At 55.8% G+C, this 24000-nt stretch overlaps 1 protein-coding gene across 18 annotated transcripts in view; it reads right to left on the bottom strand.

The window, feature by feature from the left end:
• The window catches only part of LOC113821235 (uro-adherence factor A), a 125931-nt gene that overhangs the window by 34044 nt on the left and 67887 nt on the right, over positions 1-24000 (bottom strand). For 11 of the 18 annotated variants that reach the window (XM_070120705.1, XM_070120716.1, XM_070120714.1 and 8 more), the window contains exon 2: positions 9691-9782. The exons of 5 other annotated variants lie outside the window; for them this stretch is intronic. The gene's annotated coding sequence lies outside the window, so the exon portion shown is untranslated. Of the gene's footprint in view, positions 1-9690; positions 9783-18747; positions 18767-23261; positions 23280-24000 lie in introns of those variants that run through there. 2 more of the 18 variants (XM_070120708.1, XM_070120709.1) reach the window with 2 other exon arrangements.

Genomic DNA, 24000 nt, shown 5'->3' with positions numbered 1-24000 from the left:
CGCCGTCAGCAAGGGCGGACGATGCGGCGGCTGTCAACAAAGGCCGGTTCTCCCACAAGGCCTCTCGCCCGCCCACACCGCCTCCTTGGCCTCCGGGAGCACAAACTTAGCAAGGAACCCACGACTTGTTTCCTGTCCAGGCACAAACTAATGCTTCCACGGCACGTAAATCCTCCCTGGCCGTTCGTCAAACACGAGTCCGCCTTTCGCTTCAACCAAAAATCCCTCTCCGGCACGTAACCTCCCTACCGCCGGCACGTAAGCGTCTCCGCTCATCATATGACCCCCTTCGCCCTCGCCCTCGCTCGCCGCCGCCTGGCTCTGTCCGCGACACCCTTTCCTTGGTTTTCTCCCTCGCCCCTCTCCCCCTCTCCCCCCCTCCTCCTCTTCTGTTGTTCTCTCGCCCGTCCCTCGCCCCCTCGCCACCCCCCACCCTCCCCCGCCCCTCCCGCCGGGTGGCCTTGGTCGCGCAGGGCCGCCTAAGAGCCGAGCGTCGCCTTCTCGCTACGACAAAATAATTCCAAGGTTCTTCGACGGTTCGTCACAGGACCGCGGTTCGTGCTCGCGGCGACGACGCCCGGTTCAGGCGCAGCGGCGTTCGCTTCGCCACCGCACCCTTTCCGTGCCTTTCTTCTTGAAAGCGCCTGTGTTCCCCATTGCTGCATTTTTGCTTGTTTGCTTCCGCCCCGCCGACTGGTATCTCGGGCGCTGTTGCGACGAGCGCGTTCTAATTCGGTCCGCGCCCCTCGCGAGGGGGCGCGGGGGGGGGGGGGGCGAGGCGTCGAGTAGGCCGTGCGGAGTGACGGCCGGGTCGGGGTGACGGATGCCAGCGTGAGTAGCGCGTGACGGCCAGCGGTCGGTGACAGCGCCAACCATCGATCCCGCCGCTACAGCTTCCTCCGCCCGCTCTACCTGCTCTGCCCCGACAACACTCCTACCTGTCGCCCCGCTACACCCTCCCGCAGCGCCGCTACACCCGCCGCATCTAAATCTTACGAGGAGCCGCTGCAACACTCGCCTCTCGCCCGACGCATCTCCCCGCCACGCTGCCCCGCATTTCCATTACACATTCCCGCACCGCCATTACGGCCGCCCGCATTACCGAGGCATTTCCCGACCGGCTCCGGCACGACCCTCCGCCTATGCCGAGCCACACGGCCGCCGCACTTCTCCGAAATCACTCGCTCAGTTTCAGAACTTATTACCGAAACATTAACGCCATCTACATCGCCGCTAAACCTTACACATTACCCCATACAAAAGAGACAAGGATGCCGTAGGCCTATATGCCTCGCGCCTCGTCTCGAATCAGATTAAACTAAAGTAGGCTCACATTTAGTTGAAACTCGGAGTGTTCAAACCCGAGAGTTTGTCGAGCAGGGAAGCACGAGAACGCCTTGACCCACAGAAGTTGCGAGCTCAGCCGAGTGCGCACAAGCAAGGGATGTCTTAAGGAGAGCACTAATCTTTTCAGCGCAGGATTCACGAGGCAACCATCCCCGAAACAGTCAACGTGCACAGACCTCCACAGCCTACCAAGCAGCTCCTTCAAATGACGCAAAAACACTATTGCAAGACCACTTCCACAACTTCAAAAACACCCAGACACTTATTTTCCCATCCCGGGTCTGGACCATGAAAGAATGTGTAAAAGGGTGCGCTTAAGTAAACACCAACATCAACACACACACACACACAGATTGAAGAGAGAGAGAGAGAGAGAGAGAGAGAGATAGAGAGAGAGAGAGAGAGAGAGAGAGAGAGAGAGAGAGAGAGAGAGAGAGAGAGAGAGAGAGCGCCCATCCACCCTAATCCAAATTCCATAAGCAAGGGGGACCTAATTCGACCGTTACGTCACACGCCAGGGCGAGGGTCATGGCAGTCGGCAACCTCCCTCCACAGCAGGTAGGCTTCGGGGTCCGGGGCTGACAGCAAAACAACTACTTGCCTCGAAAAACTACTGATCGAAGAATTGCATAACCATTCAACTTTTTTTTTTGTAGGGAGGGGGAATCCCGGTTAAATTATACTTATATCAATCGATGTATATAGATATAAAGTCACCCGTTCGGCAGAAAAGGGCGTTGAGAAGCGGAGTTAAAGGAGCAGAAAGAGAGCAAGTAGGAGGAGGAGAGGGTGATGGGGAGAGAGAGAGAGAATGAATAAAAAGTGGGGAGGGAGCGAGTGAGAGACAAGGGAACGTGAGTGAGAAATAGGAAGGAGAGCGGAGAGAGAGAGAGAGAGAGAGAGAGAGAGAGAGAGAGAGAGAGAGAGAGAGAGAGAGAGAGAGAGAGAGAGAGAGAGAGAGAGAGAGAGAGAACAGAGAGAGAGAGAGAGAGAGAGAGAGAGAGAGAGAGAGAGAGAGAGAGAGAGAGAGAGAGAGAGAGAGAGAGAGAGAGAGAGAGAGAGAGAGAGAGAGAGAGAGAGAGAGAGAGAGAGAGAGAGAGAGAGAGAGAGAGAGAGAGAGAGAGAGAGAGAGAGAGAGAGAGAGAGAGAGAGAGAGAGAGAGAGAGAGAGAGAGAGAGAGAGAGAGAGAGAGAGAGAGAGAGAGAGAGAAATTCCCAGTAATCTTTACCACTACAACAGGTTTCATGTAACTACCTGTGCTCAGGACCCAATGAATAAAGTAAGCAGCTTTTGATTTAAATGTGACCCTTACTAAAAGCTGAATTTCAATTACTTTCGCTGTCTATCTGGGTGTTTAACGCATTACTCTGCAGCTTTGTACCCCGTGTTGCTGCTGGCGGCGAGCTGCACTGGCGGCGTCGGAGAGTCCTTGCGGCCGGGGAGGACGCCGAGGCCGCGCTAATGGGGTCCTGCGGCGCTGACAGGGGAAAGGGGCAGGGGAGAGAGTGCAGGGCGGGTCCACTAGACACCACCGCCAGCCGACGCGTCCAGGCACATTACCCAAATTATCCGAAAATTGATCCATGGCACCCCTGGCTGTCTCCTCAACCTGCTCCTAGCGATAACCTCGCGGAAGGGGCGGCAGGGAAGGGTCGGCAGGGAGGGCAGGCGGGCGGGAAAGCCGGTCGGGGAAACTGCGTACAACTGCAGCGAGAAACTCTCTCTCCGCGCGGACGCAGCACGGTCGTTGCGCAGAAAGGCAACCGCAAAGCTCCGCAGAGGCCGCAGCGTCCCCTTGGGTCAGCATACTCCTCCCTCCGCAAGAAGCGGCCGGGGTCACAGCCACCTCTGACCCAGGGCGCTGACCCTTCTCCCACGGCTGCCAGAGCGTGACGACAGAGGCGGTGTCGATGGGAAATGCAAAGCACTGGGCGCTTGCAAGCACTGCCACGAGAAACGTGAAGGTCCTCGCCTGTGACATTCGCGCAGTGAAGGGGCCGAGGGAAGCAGCGAGCGGTGAAGGTCGCTGCGAGTGGACAAGGGGAGGGAGTGCCGCTCGCCGGCGGGATGGGCGGAGGAAGTAATAGGAGCAGACTGGAGGGAGGGAGGGGAGGGGGGGAGGGAGCGAGCCGGGAGGGACGAACGGACGGACGAGGTAGGCAGTTCCGGTTACAGCCCCCCCACCCCACACTCCCCACCCCGACCCAAACCCCGCTGCCTCGCTGATTAGGGCGCAGGGCGGCGCGCTGATCCGGGCACACGCCGCCCACCATCGACCATGAGCTGCCACTGAGGGCGATGTTTCGGGGAACCTCCACCAAGGCGATGTTCTTGCCCCGGTGGCGCTTGTGGCCGCCTGTCCGCCCGCCTCCCCGCCTCCCCGCCTCCTCGCCCGAAAAACATCGACGCCGGAGCCTGCCTATCAGCCCTGTCAATCAGTAGGTCAGCAAAGACAGCCACACACAGCCAATGTGCAGTTATTCTCGGAATATTCGGCGCTCTCGCCCACGCTGTCTATTGGCAATACTTACAGTACGTACAAAGTGAACGGAGCGATAATGACGGCGGCGTAACTTAATCTCGGCCAAAAACGAAGAGCAGACGAGGGCGAGGGAGCGAGGAGGGGGCGAGGGAGCGAGCCAAGTCGGGAGCGAGATGTTCACGTAAACACAGGAGGGGGGGGGGCGTAAAGGTGGAGTCGTGATGAGGTTCCTGGAGAAGGGAGGCGGAAGAGCTCGACTGGGGGTCGAGGGTAACCTGCAGCACAGGATGTGACGACACGCTACCCACGCTCTATATATCGACGGGAAATGCACAGTCACGTCGGCTGCCGCCCGTCCACTGTCGCTTCGGTGGCGGAGGGAGGGCGAGGGGAGGGTGAGGGGCTGTGAAGGGCCGGGCGGTGAGGGGGAGGGGGCAGGTCGAGCAAGAAAGTCTAATTGACGCGCGGCTGCCTGGACGACGCCCCCGGGGAGTGTGCTGGGCGGGAGGGCGGGAGAGAGGCCAGGAGGGGGCCCGCTCACAGTGCCCGTAACAACCAGGCTGCAACGGAGCCTGGGCCGCCATGCTCATGCCACGACCTGGCCGGGGTATGAGGGGCTGCAACATTGCAACATGGTGCGTCTCTTGACTGGATTCTCAAGAGATAGAGGGAACGGCGGCGCGTCGTCAGAGCAGCATCTTCGTGAGGCCGGACGTCTCGCGAGCCGAGTGAAGGGCCGTGAGCACCCTCGGAGGCCGCCGCATCACGCGCGTCACTTCTACGTCATCTACGAGGGTCGGGTCGGGCCAGCACGGGCCCCAGGGTTAAATACTTGATTGTCTGCACATGCTCCTGTCTCGCTGGCGCTGCCTCCACCTCCGAGCCGCTGGCATCACCTGCGTGCAGCTGCACACACATCCTCGGCGCAGCACGCATGGACAGGAACGGTGTCATGTCACTGCTGTAAAGCCCCATCAACCAGCAGAGAAAAACAGACCCAACATCACCGAGTGGCGTAGCAACACGCGGAACATGTTAAGAACGTGATCATCATTTCTTGAGAGAGAATTATGGCGAAAGAGAAAAGGTACAAGTCGGAGGGAAAAGGGGAATGGGGGCGTTGGGAGGACGACAAAGGAAGGGGCAAGCAAAGCCATTACTGCGGGCAGGTGATGTGCAAGCAGCCAGGAGGACTTTCTCCGTCGGGCAGGCACGGCGGATTAACGTTTCTCTAACAGCCTGACATCATCCTACACATGATGCCACACACATACATACATACATAGAATACACGCATACACACACACACACACACTCATTCACTCTTACTCACACACTCATTCACTCTCTCACTCACACACTCATTCACTCTCTCTCTCACAAACTCATTCACTCTCTCTCCTTAACAAACTCATTCACTCTCTCACTCACACTCATTCACTCTCTCACTCACACTCATTCACTCTCTCACTCACACTCATTCACTCTCTCACTCACACTCATTCACTCTCTCACTCACACTCATTCACTCTCTCACACTCATTCACTCTCTCTCACACTCATTCACTCTCTCACTCACACACTCATTCACTCTCTCACTCACACACTCATTCACTCTTACTCACACACTCATTCACTCTCTCACTCACACACTCATTCACTCTCTCACTCACACACTCATTCACTCTCTCACTCACACTCATTCACTCTCTCACTCACACACTCATTCACTCTCTCACTCACACACTCATTCACTCTCTCACTCACACACTCATTCACTCTCTCACTCACACACTTATTCACTCTCTCACTCACACACTTATTCACTCACACACTCACTCGCGCACCCGAACGCAACTGCTGTCGTTCCCGCTCCGTCCCTGGCGCGCGGCGCCCTCCGGCCCTTTCCTCCCCTCCGCCGCACGCACTAAAGCCGTGCCGTGACCAGCGTCGGGCCCGGCAGGTGGGGCGGCGGGCCCGGCCAGGGGCGTCATAACCCCGCCGCTCTCACGTCCAAACTCTTCCCTCAGGACTTTCTCTGCGGCCACGCTGCCCTCCGCCGCAGCATCCTTCCCAGCACCACTCACTCCCCGAGCACAACGCAGCCAACAAACACGTAACCCACAGCCGTCCACGAGGCCGCCCAGACGCCCATCCTGAACCCGGCGAACCGCTTCCTTCTCGAACGGCGAGGACGAGGTGGCCGGAACCATTCACTGTTTCTTACTGCTACTCCCTTCACTCTACTCCATAGGACCTGTTCACTGTCCAGCCGAATCTGACCTTTTCACTATCCCTTAAACTTTATCGAATTTGCTATCCTGGTTTTCACCATCGCTTCCTCGGCCTCCCTCTCTCCCTCTGTCACTTTCCCGGCCTCCCTCTCTCCCTCGGTCACTTTCCAGGCCTCCCTCTCTCCCTCGGTCACTTTCCGGCCTCCCTCCGCACCCCAGTCCCCACCCCGGCCTCCCTCTGCATCCCGCTGCCTAGCCCGCCCTGCCTTTCCCGCGGCTCCCATCCCGGCCTGCCAGGAGGGCTCCAGCGCCGCCCCTCGCTCACTTCCCTGCTACCCTCGCCCTCGCCTTCATCTCTAAAGCTCCCGTCCCCTTACCCTTCCCCGCTTTTTTATATTTATCCATCATATATGACTTTCCCCTCCTTGTATTTGTATCACTGCCAAGGTATTTACCCCTCACTACCTCGTTCTGCCGGCCTTATCCACGCCTGGATTATATGCTCGCGTCTTCCCGGATTTTTCCTCCGACTTTTTCTAATCCACTTTCGCCACGCCGGCGCCCAAGAAAGCTCCTGCGTTGTTCTCCTTCAGCGTCGCCCCCAGCGCCGCCCGTGTCCTGTCTAACGTCTCTGTCCTCATCTCGTGTTCCGCGAATCTGGCTCTGGTTCCTCATCCTCCTCCCTTGCCCTCTGCTCTGCGTTTAATCACATCCGCTCTCGCGATTTCCTCTGGACATTTTCTACCTTCTCTACTTCTTCCCCTCTCCGCTCCTCTCAGCGCTGCGCTCCCCGATTGAACTTCCTCTTCACCGCCTCCCAGTCCTTCCCTCGTATCGCTTCTGGTCAGCCTTCCCCTCGCACGTCCAGCCTTCCCCTTCGTAACAAGCAGGGAATCAATTTTAGGTTTCTTTTCCCCGCCGTAGCCACCCGCTGACGACGTCGAGTCCGCTCTTTCCCCTCCATCTATTTCGGGTCACTTCGGATCCTGTTCGGGGTTATCTCCATGCCACCGCTGGCTCCACTCTGCTACCATGACCATTATCTGTACCATCGATCTACCATTGCTCCGCCACGCCCACTGCCATGGTGTGATCCACCGGGGCTCCTCCACCACTCCGTAAGCGGTCGCGGCGGCGAGGGAAATCCGCGGGCGCTCAGATTCGCTGATTCGACACGGCCGCCGCTGGCCAGTTGCTGCCATTTATGACCTGACCCTGTGTTTATGACCTCGTCCATTTATGACCTTATGCTGCATTTATGACGGCGCTCGACAACAGCCATAAGCCCTCCCGCCGCCATTCCGCGACAAACACACAGCAGCGGACTAGCATTTAATCGCGGTTCACATCTCGTCGTGCTAGCATGCGCTCGCTGCTATTTATTGAGCAATTTTCTTCCATAACTCCGCTGAACTTCTATAACCAACTCCAGGTAACTAAAGATATTGTTGTAAAGGTAACGAGCGCGGGCAATAAAATAGCCGATGCCCGCTTCTCCCGCGGCCGCAACCCACATTATCAAGGACTAACGCGGCCGCACAGCACGCGGGCCGCGGACAGCTGGCGGCTCTCACATGGCGGCTTCCCGGGAGGAAATTCCTGCTGGAAGGCGGCCGCGACTCGCCTGCCATTTTTTGTTAACTGTCAACATGAGCGGAAAAAAAATCCCCTCCCAACAGCGCCGGCGAACCGCCCTTCCCGCCGCGCAGCTCGTGCGAAGGAGCCGCGCGCGCGCATTCAAATTCCCCGCGTCGCCTCTCGGATGACCCGCGGAAAACGAACACATTCACTCGGCCACATTTGGCCATATTAAAAAATCGTGACTGCGAATGGAAAATGCATAAATATATATGTATATCCATGTATATCTCTATAAATGTGTCCATATCTACGAGTTCTCATTGGCAAGCTTGTGTTCGCTGCGATGACAAAGGAAGGCGCGACGCACAAACGGGCAGCGCGGCGCCCGCCCGCCCGCCCTGCCCGATAAGGGAGATCTCCTGTAATACTCGTTACCCGCGGCCCCTGCACCGAGTCAGGACAGGATGTCCCCGGCTCACACCCGCCACTGATCATCGTGCTCTCTTTTCAACTTTCCAAAGCACAAACCCCATTATGTTCACTCATTATTTACATAGTTGCCAGAGCAGAAATGGACACGATCTATGGAGCATTCGACCTTCAGGCTAAGCCGTATCGTGTTACCTTCTTGCTGAAAAATAGATGTGCAATCTTCGCGGCATCAGTGGCAAAGCGGTCTTGCCTCATGGCGGGCGCTCTTATTTGGCCGCAGCTGGGATCGGTGCACCCCGCGAATGCCCCGCGCCATGGCGACCATTATGCGCACAATGACGCCTCCAGGAGACGACGCCTTCCCATTAACCCCGATTCCTGCCGTTTCTGTCGGCTCGACGCGACCTCCATTCCCGTCGGCCGCACATTCCGCTTGCCTCGCTCTTCGCGTTCTTTCCCCTCCCTCCCCTCATGACTACAACTACCATCAGCCCCCTTCCCCGCTCCCCCTCCCCCCCTGACGCTCCGGTCTTGCGCGCCGCCCAGATTTTTTTTCGCCGCGACCGTCCTTTGTCATCGCCGCGTGTGTCCGCATCGCCGGGCGCGGCCGCCCTCGCGCCGCCAGCCTCCCTCATCGCTCACCGCCCGTGTCATTACCTCATTACCGCCTCCCCTCCTTGCACGCCGCCCTCGCGTCGGGCAGCAGCGCTTCTTCCAGCATCGGTGGCGCGGGCGGGGGAGGCGGGCGGCTGGGCGGAGCGGCGATACAAGCACCGACTAAGAATAGAGCAAGTCGTTAACGGCGGCGGCGTGTCAGCGACCCCTCCACGCGCGGTGCCAGGCCCGCTCACGCCCTCGAGTGCATTGCACACTGCTCGCCTCCGCGTCACGCCCGCGTCACACGTCGCCGCTCGGCCGACGGCGCATCACACGCACAAACTCAACAAACAGAATGCAAGTGCATGCATATATATTAAATATCTATCTATCTATCTATATAATATATATATTATATATATATATATATATATATATATATATATATATATATATATATATATATATACAGAGAGAGAGAGAGATAAAATAGATAGATAGATATAGATCAATAAATCTGTGTGTGTGTGTGTGTGTGTGTGTGTGTGTGTGTGTGTGTGTGTGTGTGTGTGTGTGTGTGTGTGTGTGTGTGTGTGTGTATGTGTGTGTGTGTGTGTGTGTGTGGCCGTGCGCGCGCGCGGTGACGCCGTAAGCCCATTCGGCGTCGGTGACGTGTCTCCACTCTGACTCACTGCCCACACCATGTGTCCTGTAACTCACCACCGCCGCACCCACACCATGTCGTCTATTCGCTTGGTATTCACCGCATGCACTCACTCGTCGCTCACCCATCTGGGGCAGCCACTCGCTCGCCTCGCACTTGCCTTTCCGCCTTAGCATTCACCCTTTCACTCACTCTTATCATCACTCGCTACTCACTGCCCACACAATACTCCCCCTCCCCCCGCATATCCTCACCCGCCCCCCAGCTCACTAACTTGCCCCATGGCCCTGCGAGGGACGTGGTCGCCATGGGCTTACTCACTGCACCCACTCTCGCCTCGCCGTTTGACTCACCTTGACCAGCTGCGTGACGGCGGCTAGACGGCTGCGGAGGGAAGCGCCATGCCGGCAACCAACTTAACACACGGCTTAACTCCGACACTCACCTGCAACGAGAAAAAAAAAAACATTCATTACTTTGAAATGAAAGCCATAAGTCAGCCGAGGGGAGCACATATGTGCCCGCGATCATTTCCCGCACGGTCATTCTCATTTCATTGCGGCGCGGCGATAAAAACGCGGAGGCCAAGACCCACGGTGGATGGCACGCCATCAACCACCGTGGCACCACGGCCCTGGCCCTCCGACGCTCCCGCCCGGTACAATACCTTTATGTGGCGCACCACGCCCGATTACATATTAAACAGTGCCCAATGTCCAGCTGCGGCTCCCCTTTCCGGCTGATACCTGCGGCGCCGGGCCGGGGCTCCGCTCATCAGCAGGCAGCCTTCGAAACACGGTCCGTAACATCAACAGCGCCCTGCTTATCTGCTTGGCCTTGGCATGCAGATCCAGGCGTCGCTGCACTCTGAGCCCGACAGAGCCATGATGCGAGGCGCCCGATTCTTCTCAGCATCACGATGTTCCCGCAATACTGAACGTGGGCATGATGCAGACAGGGCAAGCATAGGCGTGTGTCAAGCCAGATTATCAATACACAGCCTTTATTTCACGGACACCTAACAGACACACAACTCAATCCCAGGGAGTAAGGCCAACCAACAACCACCCCTTCATCCCAGCCATCTCCCGCAGGAAAACATTCACGGAAGGTCAGAGCGCCCGAGAGACAGACCCTGGCGTCTAGTGCCCCGACTCTAGACCTCTTAAAGACCTCTACCAAACACATGCGCATCTGCCTGCCACTCCTGTAGGCCTATGCGCGCTTTGGTTGGGTTAAAAGGTGCATTACCCGGGCCACCCCGCACTCCCACCCCCATCGTCTCTCGAGTCCACAGCAACCATCACCATTACCGCAAATGATTCGAATGCGACGCTAAAGCCATGACTTCGGCGTTGATTTGAGTTAGTCATCAATGTTTACCTGTATACCATGATGTAAGATTTTATACAAAGTTGTAATACAAGTAATAGATTGGCAAAATTTAACGGAAGCGCAGACGTTCCTATGGTTCAATAATCACGTTACAGACATCTTAATCTAAAATCTAGGCTCTTATCTTCGCTTCGCATGGCTTGCGGTAATGGCGACAACTATGGTCCTCAGCTTCCTTCCGCAGCTTCAGGACAAAGGGCGGTGCACGGGCGGGGGCGGAATGCAGCTGGTTGCACACGACTCAGCTGCTGCACAACCTCAGCGGCGGCGTGACTTTTGTTGTCTCCCCTCCCCTTTCCCCCTTGTAACTCGCGCGCCCATGGCACTTGAGACCAGCAGCGCCTTCTTCGGCCGGAAGGCCTGAGGCGCTCGGTTTACATGTCCTTTGGTCTGTTGCATGGTTTAAAGATGTGTTTGGAAGGAGAGCAAGAGAGAGAAATAGAAAGAGGAAGAAAAAGAAAGAAAGAGAGAGGTTTGGGGGGATGGGAGGGGGGAAGAGGGAGAGAAAGGAACAGAGGGAATGGGAAAGAGTGAAAGAGGGAAAAGGGGAGAGAGAGAGAGAGAGAGAGAGAGAGAGAGAGAGAGAGAGAGAGAGAGAGAGAAAGAGAGAGAGAGAGAGAGAGAGAGAGAGAGATGGAGTTAATTGTGAGTGAGTGTGTGTGTCTGGGTGAGTGCTTGTGTGGATGGATGGGTGAATGAGTGTATGTGTGTGTCTGGATGGGTGAGTGAGTGAGTGTGTGTCTGGATGGGTGAGTGAGTGAGTGAGTGTGTCTGGATGGGTGAGTGAGTGAGTGAGTGTGTCTGGATGGGTGAGTGAGTGAGTGTGTGTCTGGATGGGTGAGTGAGTGAGTGAGTGTGTCTGGATGGGTGAGTGAGTGAGTGTGTGTCTGGATGGGTGAGTGAGTGAGTGTGTGTCTGGATGGGTGAGTGAGTGAGTGTGTGTCTGGATGGGTGAGTGAGTGAGTGTGTGTCTGGATGGGTGAGTGAGTGAGTGTGTGTGTGGATGGGTGAGTGAGTGAGTGTGTGTCTGGATGGGTGAGTGTGTGTGTGTCTGGATGGGTGAGTGTGTGTGTGTCTGGATGGGTGAGTGTGTGTCTGGATGGGTGAGTGAGTGAGTGTGTGTCTGGATGGGTGAGTGTGTGTGTGTCTGGATGGGTGAGTGTGTGTGTGTCTGGATGGGTGAGTGTGTGTCTGGATGGGTGAGTGTGTGTTTGGATGGGTGAGTGAGTGAGTGAGTGAATGAGTGTGTGTGGGTGAGTGAGTGAGTGTATCTGGGTGAGTGAGTGAGTGAGTGTATGTCTGGGTGAGTGAGTGTGTGTCTGGGTGAGTGAGTGTGTGTCTGGGTGAGTGAGTGTGTGTCTGGGTGAGTGAGTGTGTCCGGGTGAGTGAGTGAGTGTGTCTGGGTGAGTGAGTGAGTGAGTGCGAGTGTGTCTGGGGAGGGGGGGGGCGGCGAGGGGGGACGGCCCAACCATCCTTCATCCGGGACGCCAACCCTTCCCCTTGTGGCTAATTTACTAAATGAGTTCTTAGGTCCGCGCCGCCCTTCCTACCACCGAACTCCCTCGCCCTACGGCCACCTCTACAGCCTCGAATACCGACTGCATCATAACTGCATCATAGCTACCAATGCAACACAACCCGACGCACAGAACGGCCTCTCCCGCACCGCCCGACCGCCCGCCTTGCCCTAACTACCATGGCGAGCCCCCTCTCTCTACCAGGAACCGCCGGCGTACCATTCCCATGCCACTCCCGCCCTGTGACTACCATCACCATCGCCCCAGAAGCAGCAGTGTGTAGTCTGAACGTCCCCCTCCCTGCGCGGATATATTGGACTTGGTAAAAAGATATGGGCAGCGTGCAGGAGGAGGTGGGGAGCGTATGGCCACCGCGCGCGCGTGTGTGTGCGTGTGTGCGTGGTTGTATGTATGCACCAGCCACTCTTGCCGGGCGCCTCCCCTGCCACTTCCACCGAAGCTGCCGTCATCCTTCCATATTCCCTCACTACGGCCATCCTGCCGGCGTCCTGCCACGTCATCACCGCCTCATTCTCCCGAAGAACCCCCATGCGATGCCCTGCGCATGCATGGATGCAAAATGGCTATTTCCAACCCTTCAAATGCTGAATGATAATAGCCTCTGCAGGAAGAAATGCTGGCAGGCAGGCAGGTACAAGCAGGCGCATGCAGGAAGAAATGCTTATCGGGTCGAGGGTGTTTCTGTCAAATGCTTACTGCACCCAAAGCCTACGCCAAGTGGAGACCACTGCCAAGAGGTGACGGTGACAGCTACTTCGTACAGTGTGCAGCAACCCCTGGCCGGGCACCCGAGGCGAGCCACGCATGCAGGCCGGCGGGCACACGCGATTTCTTTGGCCAGCCCCCGCCAATCCAGTCGTCGTTGCAAAATCCAAGCCAGCGGAGCGAGGCAAAGGGTCCCCCGCCCTCTCATGACTCTTGGATGGCCATCGACTCCGCCCTAATCGGCTCCCCTCCTTCAAGGGACGCGTCGAGCACCCACGTGCGTCCACGGCGTCCTCCCTCAGCCCGAGGGTGACCACTGAGCACGAGCCAAGGCCTATCCCCGTCGGCGCCTCCTTTCTTCCCCCCGCCAGCCCCATCCCGGTCTCATCAGCCCCGAGCTCTGAGCCAGACCTGCCAGCCCGCCCGACGGCGAATGAGGGCCGGGAGGCGACGACGCACCGCTGACCCGCTCATGACCCCGTCCGCTGACCCCCGCCTGCTGCCTCCCCGTCGCAGCGCCTCCTTCGCCTGCGGGGGGTGAGGCCCTGAGCACGTGTAAGGGCGGGCGATGAGTGGCGAGCGAGTGAATGACTGAGTGTACAAGCGCAGTTGAATGTGTATGTATAATATGGATGAGGCCGTCCCCTACGCATACGAGAATGGGGAAAGGGGGGGAGGGGCAAAGGAGGGCCTGGAAGGAGGAGGGGGAGCCAGAGTCAAAATCATCTCAGTTAATGCACTTCTCTTCCCACCTTCTGCGAGATCCAGCCACGCCAGCGCCGCCTTCTGTGTCCACTTCTGAGTGTTCGACCCCCCCAGCCCCCTCCCCTCCCCCCGACGCCCGTGAAGCCTCGTCCTCTTAAGCTGAAGTTTGACCCCCACTCGATACCGCACCTTCAAAGCATAGCATTTTCCGAGCAAACCTGAGCGGGGTCTGGCCTGCTGACACATCTATTTTTTTCTCTCTTTCTGGTACAAATCTATGAACGGCATCGCGGGATCATTATGCACTTCAGTCCCCGAAAATCAGTGGCGCTCTATCGCCGAGGCCGCGTCTAGAACAAATCCAGAACAGAGCAATATACACGTGTCCACACCAATACCAACCCTGCTCTCCCGGACGAGGCTCTAGTGGCTAAAGGAAGAGCAAAATACGCGCGCCCGCGCAAACACAAACACACACACACTCTCAACTTCCACAGACGCACACACATTATATATATAATATGTAATATATGCATATATATATATATATATATATATATATATATATATGTGTGTGTGTGTGTGTGTGTGTGTGTGTGTGTGTGTGTGTGTGTGTGTGTGTGTGTGTGTGTGTGATTTCCCTCCTCCTTGGCGTCCTGAGCGATCGCAAAAAAGTTATCTTTTTCGCACACACCTGGCAGAAGCTTCCCTACTGCAAAAGGAGCCAAGTCAGCATCCATTTTCGTTTCAAAGATAAAAGTTTCCAAACACGTCCATCCCGTTTTTATAACGGGGACACACAAGCACCATCACACGTACTCATACAGACATACACATCACACAAGTGTATAAATCTATAATCATACGCACACACTATATAAGTAACCACCTGCATGCATTGTGCATTAATATCGAGGGCAGGAGCAGCAGGCGGGGCAGGCGAGCCCGCCTGTGACAAAGCGAGTGTCTTGGTGCAGGCTGAGGGCGGCCGCGCCCTCGGTGCCCCCGGGCCAGGCGCAAGGGCGTGCGGAAGTGGCGGCGAGGGCAGGGCTGCGAGTGTTCAGCAGACGACGAGAGCCTCGCTTTCAGCCGGTGGTGTATCAAGCCGAACCATTTTAGCGTTTTATCCGCGTGGCGGGAGCGGCCGGTCCCAGCAGCCAGGTAGCGGCCGGATCCCCATGCATGATTGAGCGTCCAAGCTCCCGGGTCCTGTTGTAGCGCCGCGGCCCACCCACCGCCTCTCATCAATATCCTAGGCTACACAATGCAACATTAATGCCTTACCAATATTCCAACACTATACTATATTCTGCAATTTATTGCTTCAATAATGCACGCGCAACATCTTCGGCGTCGTTTTTAGAAATCAAACAAAACGTCCATTGTAGCGGAAAAAACGAGGCCGCACAAGGACCGGCCGACGTGAAGCCCATGATGCAGGGCCCGCACATTAGGCGGCGCCGCAATTACCTGCGAGTGACGCCTCACACCTGTGCGCCGCACGTCGCAGCGGCGAGCAACCTCCGCTCCCCGCGGAACTCACGCCGACTCGACCTGCGAGCTGGCAACGGAGTGCATGATCATAAATATGTCACTTACGTCTTGAAATCTAATGAGTAATTTTTGGAAAAGGCGTCATGTGACTGAATGTCGTATGTGATCTATACCTCACGTACACTGGCATGTCCGTGCAGCTCAAATCTGTTTAAGTAAGAACAAAACCACTTCAGGATTCTGGAGTATGATGACTTTTATTGAAACATAAAGAGGAAAATGCACTGAAGCTCGGGCCCCTCCTCCGCCGCCTCGCTCTCTATATCCTGCGGATGAAGGGCGTCGCGGCGCCCATCCCACGCCCACCCGGGCGCCCACTCACCTCACGCCACAGGGGGTGATCGAATCCAGATGAAATATGTAAATGTTAATAGACATTTTTCCCCTTTTCCACCTGACACTGAGCACAATATCCACGTCAAAATTATCATAATGCAGATACAGATAATTAATATTCTTTTGTGCCCGTGAAAACATTTTCCCTCAGCCATCGGGACAAAGGCTCATGCATTTAGGGTCGAGCTCAGTCACATCATATGGAGAACAAATGCTAATTGCCTCAACTTATTTCTTTTCCTTTGTTTAACACAAATTACCTCCCCTATCGCTCCAACATTTTTCCACTGCTATTCTTCTCGGCCATTTCGAGGACTGGAACACATCATACTTTTTTCAAATCATAGTACGGATTGGTCCATTAACCAAACGCGCTTTCCATTTCATTAGGGAAACTTGCCATACACCAAACATACGCTAACTCTGCAAGAACCTTCGGTTAAGCCAGCTAGACAAAAACAAAACTCCATGGGCGAAAGAGAGGAAAATAATCGTACAGTTTGGTCCATCGAGGCAGCCGGGGGGAGGGGGGAGCCCAGCCCCTCGGGGGAGCGAGTAAACACGGGAGAGAAGACAAAAAGACGGGAACGGTGGGGCCGCCGCGAGAGTCGACCAAGCCCTTCCGGTCGGCGAAACGCGCTTTCGCGGTCTCGAGGCGGCTAAGGGAGAGTGGAGAAGAGATAAACAAGGCAAACAGAGAGACGCAAAGAAAAGGCTGCCGCGCAGACGAGGACCTTCGAGACCCTAAGAAGAGGCTCCGACATGGTTGTGCTGCTGAGGATCGGAGCGGCACCTGGGCATCGGACCTGGCATTTCCCTCTATCGACCCCTGACTTTCCCCCTGGACACTCCGGACGGTGTCAGCTCGTTGCGGCTTGGCTGCTGCATCGCCAGTCATCCGCTGCCCTGCTTAACAACTGGCCGAACTGCAGCAGCCCAGTCTGGCTTCTTTGTTTGTTTCCGCGCCGCGGTCGCCCCTGGGTGCGTGAGTGTCAGCTGCGAGCGCCCTCCGGCCTGGGGGAGCCACGATGTGCTTACATTATCCCGCTATCGCTGACCCGCATTAATTGATCAAACAAATGTTACAAGTGGTTGTGGAGTGAGGGCGAGATGTATACACAGGTGTGGTCAGCTAATGCTTGTAGGGTGAGGGCGCAGAAGGGAAGGGGGGGGGGGGCTAATGGCGGAGTTCAAGTGGTGGGCGCGCGGGCGGCCGAGGCGCTCACTGCCGCGAAGAACGGGGCTCACGCAATCAGTGGGGGGGGGGGGGGGGGGGGAGGCGCTGAGGGAAGGGAAAGGCGGAAAGGGGGAGTGGGGAAGGGGGGGGGGCGGACGCGAGTGAGGGCGTGAGGATGCGGGCGCGGGACTCATTAGCGGTGCGGTGATCGGCAGACGTCGCGGAAGCCTCGCCGAGCTGGCTATCGATCACACGTCCTCCTCGCTTCGCCCTCTCGCTCATACAAACATGCACACACACACACGACACGCTGACATAGGCGCACACGCACACACACACACACGACACGCTGACATAGGCGCACACGCACACACACACACACGACACGCTGACATAGGCGCACACGCACACACACACACACGACACGCTGACATAGGCGCACACGCACACACACACACACGACACGCTGACATAGGCGCACACGCACACACACACACACACGACACGCTGACATAGGCGCACACGCGCACACACACACACGACACGCTGACATAGGCGCGCACACACACACACACATAAATACGTACATACATATTCACACACACACACACACACACACACATATATATATATATATATATATATATATATATATATATATATATATATATATATATATACACACACACACACACACATACATGCATGCCCCCCCCCCCCACATATATATGTATATATTTATACACACACATAAATAAATAAATAAATAAATAAATATATATATATATTACAAATACATACATACATATATATACATATATGCATACATACATATATGCACATATACATACATACATATACACACATATGTATACACATATACATATATATACATACACATACACACATGTATACATATATACATATATATATATATACATAAATATACATATATATACATAAATATACATACATATACACAAAAATATGTATACATATACACAAAAATATGTATACATATATACATATATATACATAAATATACATACATACCTAATATATACCTTATATATACCTTATATATATATATATATATATATATATATATATATATATATATACACACATACATATACATACATACAAACATATATACATACATAATATATGCACATACATACATAATATATACACATACATACATAATATATACACATACATACTATATATACATATATATACATACATACATACATACATATATATATATACATACACACCTATATATATATATATATATATATATATATATATATATATATATATATATATATATATACATATATAATCACACACACACACACTGAGGGTGCATGTCTTCAGAACCAAGAACAGTGAAAAATGAGGCACAAACATAAAAACCGCGATCGACGGCATCAGCAGAGGCCACCAAGCCGTCGGTGCGAAAATGTTGCGCCTAAGACTAACCATGACCCAAATCGGGAAGGGGAGGAGGGGTGGAGGAGGAGGAGGAATAGGAAGAGGAGAAGGAGGAGGAGGAAAGAGAGGATGAAGGAAGACGTGAAGAAGCCGCAAGGATGGCAGGAGGAAAGAGACAAAGGCAAGGACTGACAGGAAGCCTCGACGTGCAGTCATGGAGTCAAGGGGACGAGGCCTGACAGCCGCCCTACGTCCACTGCATCTTAAATGCTCGCAATCACACGCGCACACACTTCTCTGCGCTCGCCACAGCCGCGTCGCTAACAATCACGAGCGAAGTCATTAGAGCAATAACTAGGGAGCGAGGCGGGATGCAGAAACGCAGGGGCAGGGGTACAGCGGCGAGGGGCAGGGGTACAGCGGCGAGGGTGGGGATAGAGCGGGGTGGGACTGACGCACGAGGTAATCACGCAGGGAGCGGCAGAACACCTGTGGTCCGCCGACCACCACGCCGGCTCAAGCAACTCGCCATTAAATCACTGCCAGATACGCTTACGAACCGAGAACCTTTCTTTATCGTGGGCGCCGCGAGCGCAATGCCCGGCGGGCGGCGATGGGCGGCGACTGAGGCGAGGCTGAATCACGCCACACTTTGGATGGCAACGCCCGCGCCGCGACGCCAGGCCCTTCCTCGGCGAAGAAAAAACAAACAATGGCCATCAACCGCCTCTTGGCACGGGAGGGCCCCGCCTCCGCCGATGGCCCGCCGGTCTTTCCCAGCGCCTGGCGATGCGCACATTCAGTGCTGTAAACATTTCTACAATACTGACAAGTTTTGCCATGCCGTACGGAGCATTACTGGCGACCGAGGAGCGTTCAGATATACGCGCCAATGAGCGTGGCGCACCGGGAATTCCCCCGAGGGTTGGGGCCCTTCGCCCAACATTCGCCCGTCCTGAAACTCGATAGGTCATGGCCAGTTGGTTTCAAACTGGCTTTGAGAAAAGGAATCGGAAATGGCAGCACCAGAGGAAGCGGTGGCAGCGAGGCGCAGCTGGTTGCGCCGCAGCGGCCGCGGTGCAGGTGGGTCCCACTTGGCTGGCGGCGAATCCAAGCCTGAATCCGCAGCGCGAGGCTTCGGCGAAACGGATGCCTCCGGCCGGCCTGCGTGCGCCCGGCGTTCCATGGATACTGTAATATGTATAGACACACCAGATTCTCGCGACTTCCTTCCCCACTCTGATCAAATAAGGTCTCGCGTAATTCTGTTATCGTTATCGTAATTATACTATATATATATATATATATATATATATATATATATATATATATATATATATATATATATATATATATAAAACATCTAAATATACGCTATACAAATTTACTGGGAAGTGCTACTTTTACAGTGACATGCTGTGGTCGGGAGAGATGCACTGTCCATCCGCCAGTGGCATTCAGCGCGCTAGATGTCATGTAAGTAATTTAGTGCATTTCCCGCGGACGCACGTCGAAAGGGGCAACCGAGAGTACCCAGTGAAAGGCGGATCTGCGATCGCAGAGAGCCGCAGTGAGGCGACGGCGCCGCGTCCGGATTCTCGCAAAGCCAAAGCACTTGAGGACACGGGCTCGGCCGGTGTCAGCCTCTGCGGCGGTGTAACGCAGAATGTCGTCTCTGTCCTTTCCCCATAACCGTGGACGAGAATGGCCAAGGCACTGCAAAGGCCCTTGCGCCATATCCCTGCTCTAGGTGAGCGCAGTGCAGACAAGCAGGAGCATGTGGGCGATGGCTGGCGGGCGTGTGGGCGGGAGGATGGCGGGCGTGAAGCGTACGGTGCGGGTGGGGGTGCCACGGCGCGGCCCACGCTGCCTGACCTCATCCCCAAGTCGAGTGGCATCATTCACGCATGCGCCTTCCCGCTCCCGCCGCGTGCCTTTGCACCTGCGTTCATTTCGGAACAAGCCCTACGACCGCCGGGCAAACAGACATGCGTGCCATGCGTCATGCGCACGCCATTAAGAGGGCAGCGCACGGCAACCTAACGCCGAGTAGAATTCGGCGCTCGAATCAGCAAACGCACAGGCAAGTTTTAGAAAAAAAAAATATTTGCAAAGTGTAACTTTGTGTAATGGATATACAGTATATATAAATCAATCTTCTTTGGTTAGGTAATGAATATCAAAATTCAAGTTTCGTTATTACAGATCGACACGTAACATGACATGCGTTCAAGATGGCAAAGCATGTTGCATCCTTCGACGACCCCCTGATCGCACGGCACACGTCCGGGTAGAGGAATAGCGCACCGACCCAAGCGCCCTTCTGCGAGCGCTCAGTCAGCGCAGTCACACATGGGCATCACAAGCGGGCCGGGCCTCGCCATCTGGCCGTCTGCACACCCAACAGAGGTCTGTTTGCCGACCCTGCACCCGGCAATGCCCTCCACTGCCCTCCTGTGGACTTCGCTGCCCATGCCATGCCAGACAAGCCTGCCCTCCGCCCTTCTGCCATAGTAGCGATGACGGCAAGCAGACTCCACTTGGCATAACGAGCAGAAACGGCCAGCGGCCAAGTAGCCACCGATGAGCCGATGCAGTCATTTCGAATCCCGCCCATCGCCGCCCGCAAGCCATTGGGTGGGTATGCGAGGCTTCGAGGTGGGCGGCTGGGGGCGAGGTTTCAGACAGGTTGTTGCGGACTACATCTATGCTATTCCCAACATGAAGGGGTGTCCTGGACGAGGGCGCTGCAGCTGTTGTGTGTCGTCAACTCAGGCCACCGCACGTTACGAAAGTCCGTCGGGCGCGACCCTACGGCCGTCTACCTTTTCGGGATGAGAGGCTACGACGGAACAAAATAAAGCGAGTCATCGACCTTCCCTTACTTTCTTCTCGGACCTATGTTGACATCGGTTTCCCCTCACAGGTAACCAGCAGGATCTCCTCCCGGTTCCGCTGCCCTGGCTAAAGCGCTTTGCGCCCGAGACCACTCCACGCACGCGCTGTGGGCGGGGTTCTGGATGTAATGACGAAGTGGTGAGCGAAGTGATGACCCTAATGATGCCCGATGAGCGTGATGATGCGCGTGGTGATGAGCGCGGAGCCACGGAGGTCGTCGCCGCCTCGCCCACCTCGCGCACGTCACCCCTCTCCCCCACTGTCTACATAATATTAACGCTAACACTTGCAATTGGCGCCTCGTTGCAACACCTCTGCCCACGCCCGTCATACCTATCGTACCGCCAGCTGCAGTCTGCGATTACCTGTTTACCAGAAAACTAAGGGCAGCGCTTTATAGGAGCTCTCTTAGACGAGCGCCCCGCTCGGAAACCCTCACCCGGACAGAAAAAAGAACCTCTTGGAGGTTTCTCCGTCCGACACGAGCGAGAGGGGACACATGCGAGCGTCGCCTCGACCAAACGTCGTTTCGTAATTAATCACAACCTAATGTCGACTGACACGACGAAATGCAAACTGTAATCAACTATAATGTGAATCAGAATCCGCCAAGTCTTCTTCCAAGACGGCTCCGCTGCCTATGGCGCCTCCTCGCTGCCTTCTGTCGAATCCTGATGCATAATCACATCGCAGCAGCGGTGCTCCTATCGCCTCTCGCCCAGTCAGCTCGGCCTTCCCTCCCCGGGGCTCGACAGGTCGCGAGCGGTAGATCCCTTCCAGCCCTTCCCTTCCCCAGCCCAACCCTCCCCCAGCCCTGTTCCTAGACCCAGCCCGAGCCTTTCTCCCAGCCGCGCCGCCTTCATCTCAGCCAGTGAATTAAGACGATGCCGCGGCGCCCGCCCTGGCAAGCTCCCGCGCCCAGAGAGAGAAGGCGGACGCGGGCGGCCCTGCGAACCGGGGAGAGAAGAGGTGTGGCCCGGGAGTCGTGAGTGCACCTCGGTGTCTACGAAGTGTCGTTGAATTATTGAAGGAGCGGCAGGCCGAACGCTCAGGTGACGCCGCCACTCGGAGGAGCAGAGCTTATCATGGATGCTGCCTCGCTGCACCGTGCCGTCACACGCCAGATGGTGTAACACGCGCCCCGCGATAGACGGGCAGCGAACAAGGCTGACGGCGGGAATGGAAGCGGCGGCGGAGGCCTCTGCTGCAGGGACGGCGCTTTCTGAGGTGGCAGGGTCAATGGCGTTCGAGGTGGAGGTGGAGTCGGAAGTGAAGCGGCGGTGCAAGTGGATCTGACTTCGGTTGAAACGGCGGCGGCATTAGCCTGGGCGGTCGTCCTGGAGGCGGGGCGGTGAAAGCGGGGCTGTGTGGTTGTGGCACCGCCGAAATGAACCGCAGGGCATCGGCACCGGTGGCAGTGGCACTGGAGTGGTGGCCGCGTGGTGGCGGAGTGGTGATCAATGTGGTGAGCGTCCACCGGGAATCACCGTCCCGAGCAGCGTCCTGAGCCCGCCACCAGCCTATCAAATATTCAGCTCCTCTCCGCCGCCCACCCCGCGCCGCGCCCGCCACACCTGACGTTCGTGCAGCCGCCCGCCCGCCCGTGCCCCGCCCGTCACAGCCCCTGCTACCTCCGCGTCGCTTTGCCTCACCCTCACTCGAGCCCCTCCTCGAAACGGTGGAAACCTCGCCCTCGACCAGCGACCAAGGAATCAGAGGCGGCCCTTTTGGTTTGCTCGTCTTGCGCGCCCTCCCGCGGCACTTAAAGGTCAACTCGCAGGCCGCCCTTGCCGCCCGCTCGCCCGCCCAAACATAATTGCCGCATAAAAAGTCGCCGAAGTATCTGGAGGCTCCAAAGACGGGGAGGGGGGAGGGGGAAGGGCAGCCACTCGCTGACTGCAAATGCATGACGAAGAGAGCTCAAAACTTTTCTTTATGATTATTAATCTCCACGAGAGTAAAGGGACATTCAATCTGGGTGTAAGGAAGGATTCCGGCTTTCTTTCCACATTCCAGCTTGGCGTTGATACTTATCTGATCAACAACCTATGCTAACCAAGTCAAGTCTGAGAAAAGGAATCTGGGAAGTTTTCCTTCGTCGCCTCCACAAGTCTGGCCGTAAAGTTAAGAGACAACATTTAGATATAACAAATCCGTTCACTTATTGAGAACTTACGGGCACCGGGTTCCTTCGGTCGCTCTCGGAAGAAACCACTTACCTAGAAAGAGAGAGAAAAAAACATGAGTAATTTGATAACCTCGGCCTCCCTCATCAAAGCCCGGCTGGGCTCCGAACGCAATACCTCAATCCAGACTAGCGTCTCCACACAACCCTCAACCTCGCGGAAATGCACCTCGAGCAAAATGTAGTGTAGCTCCAATTACTGTATTACCGCCCCTATTCCCATGACAGCCTTCACTTAAGCATCACCACTTCAACAAGTTATTTTTCGTACCGCTCCACTGTCCTCCGTACAGCCACGGCCCGTTGCCCCCTCCCCGCCACCCGCCACCAGGGCCCTCTCCCCAACCCTCTTCCTCGCGGGTTAATCCATCCTCTCCCTCTCCCCGTCCACTCTCGCATTTTATCTCCCTACCTCGCCCGACCCTTCCATAACAACGACTCAGTGCCCTCTCCCTCCTGCTCGCCTTCAATCTTCCTGCCGCTCGCCCGCCAGGCGCCTCGCCCCCTCGCGCGGCCCTTCCCTTCGCGGCTCGCCTTAGACATCGCTCCTCTGAACGTCCTTTGTTCGCCTCCTGCATGCCCTTCTCACGGCTTGGTTTTAGTTCGTGGTGCTGCTGCGTCCTCGCCCAGCGGCCGAATTTCCGAACATCCCTCGCTGGAACCTCACCGCCGCCCTCCATCACACTTTACGTCAGATTTCGGCCAAACTTGGGTCCCACCTTTCTATCGT

The sequence above is a fragment of the Penaeus vannamei genome, chromosome 4 (genome assembly GCF_042767895.1).
Source record: "Penaeus vannamei isolate JL-2024 chromosome 4, ASM4276789v1, whole genome shotgun sequence".
Classification (NCBI taxonomy): domain Eukaryota; kingdom Metazoa; phylum Arthropoda; class Malacostraca; order Decapoda; family Penaeidae; genus Penaeus; species Penaeus vannamei.
Note: the sequence above shows the minus strand (reverse complement) of the source record. Positions and strands in the feature narration are given on the sequence as shown.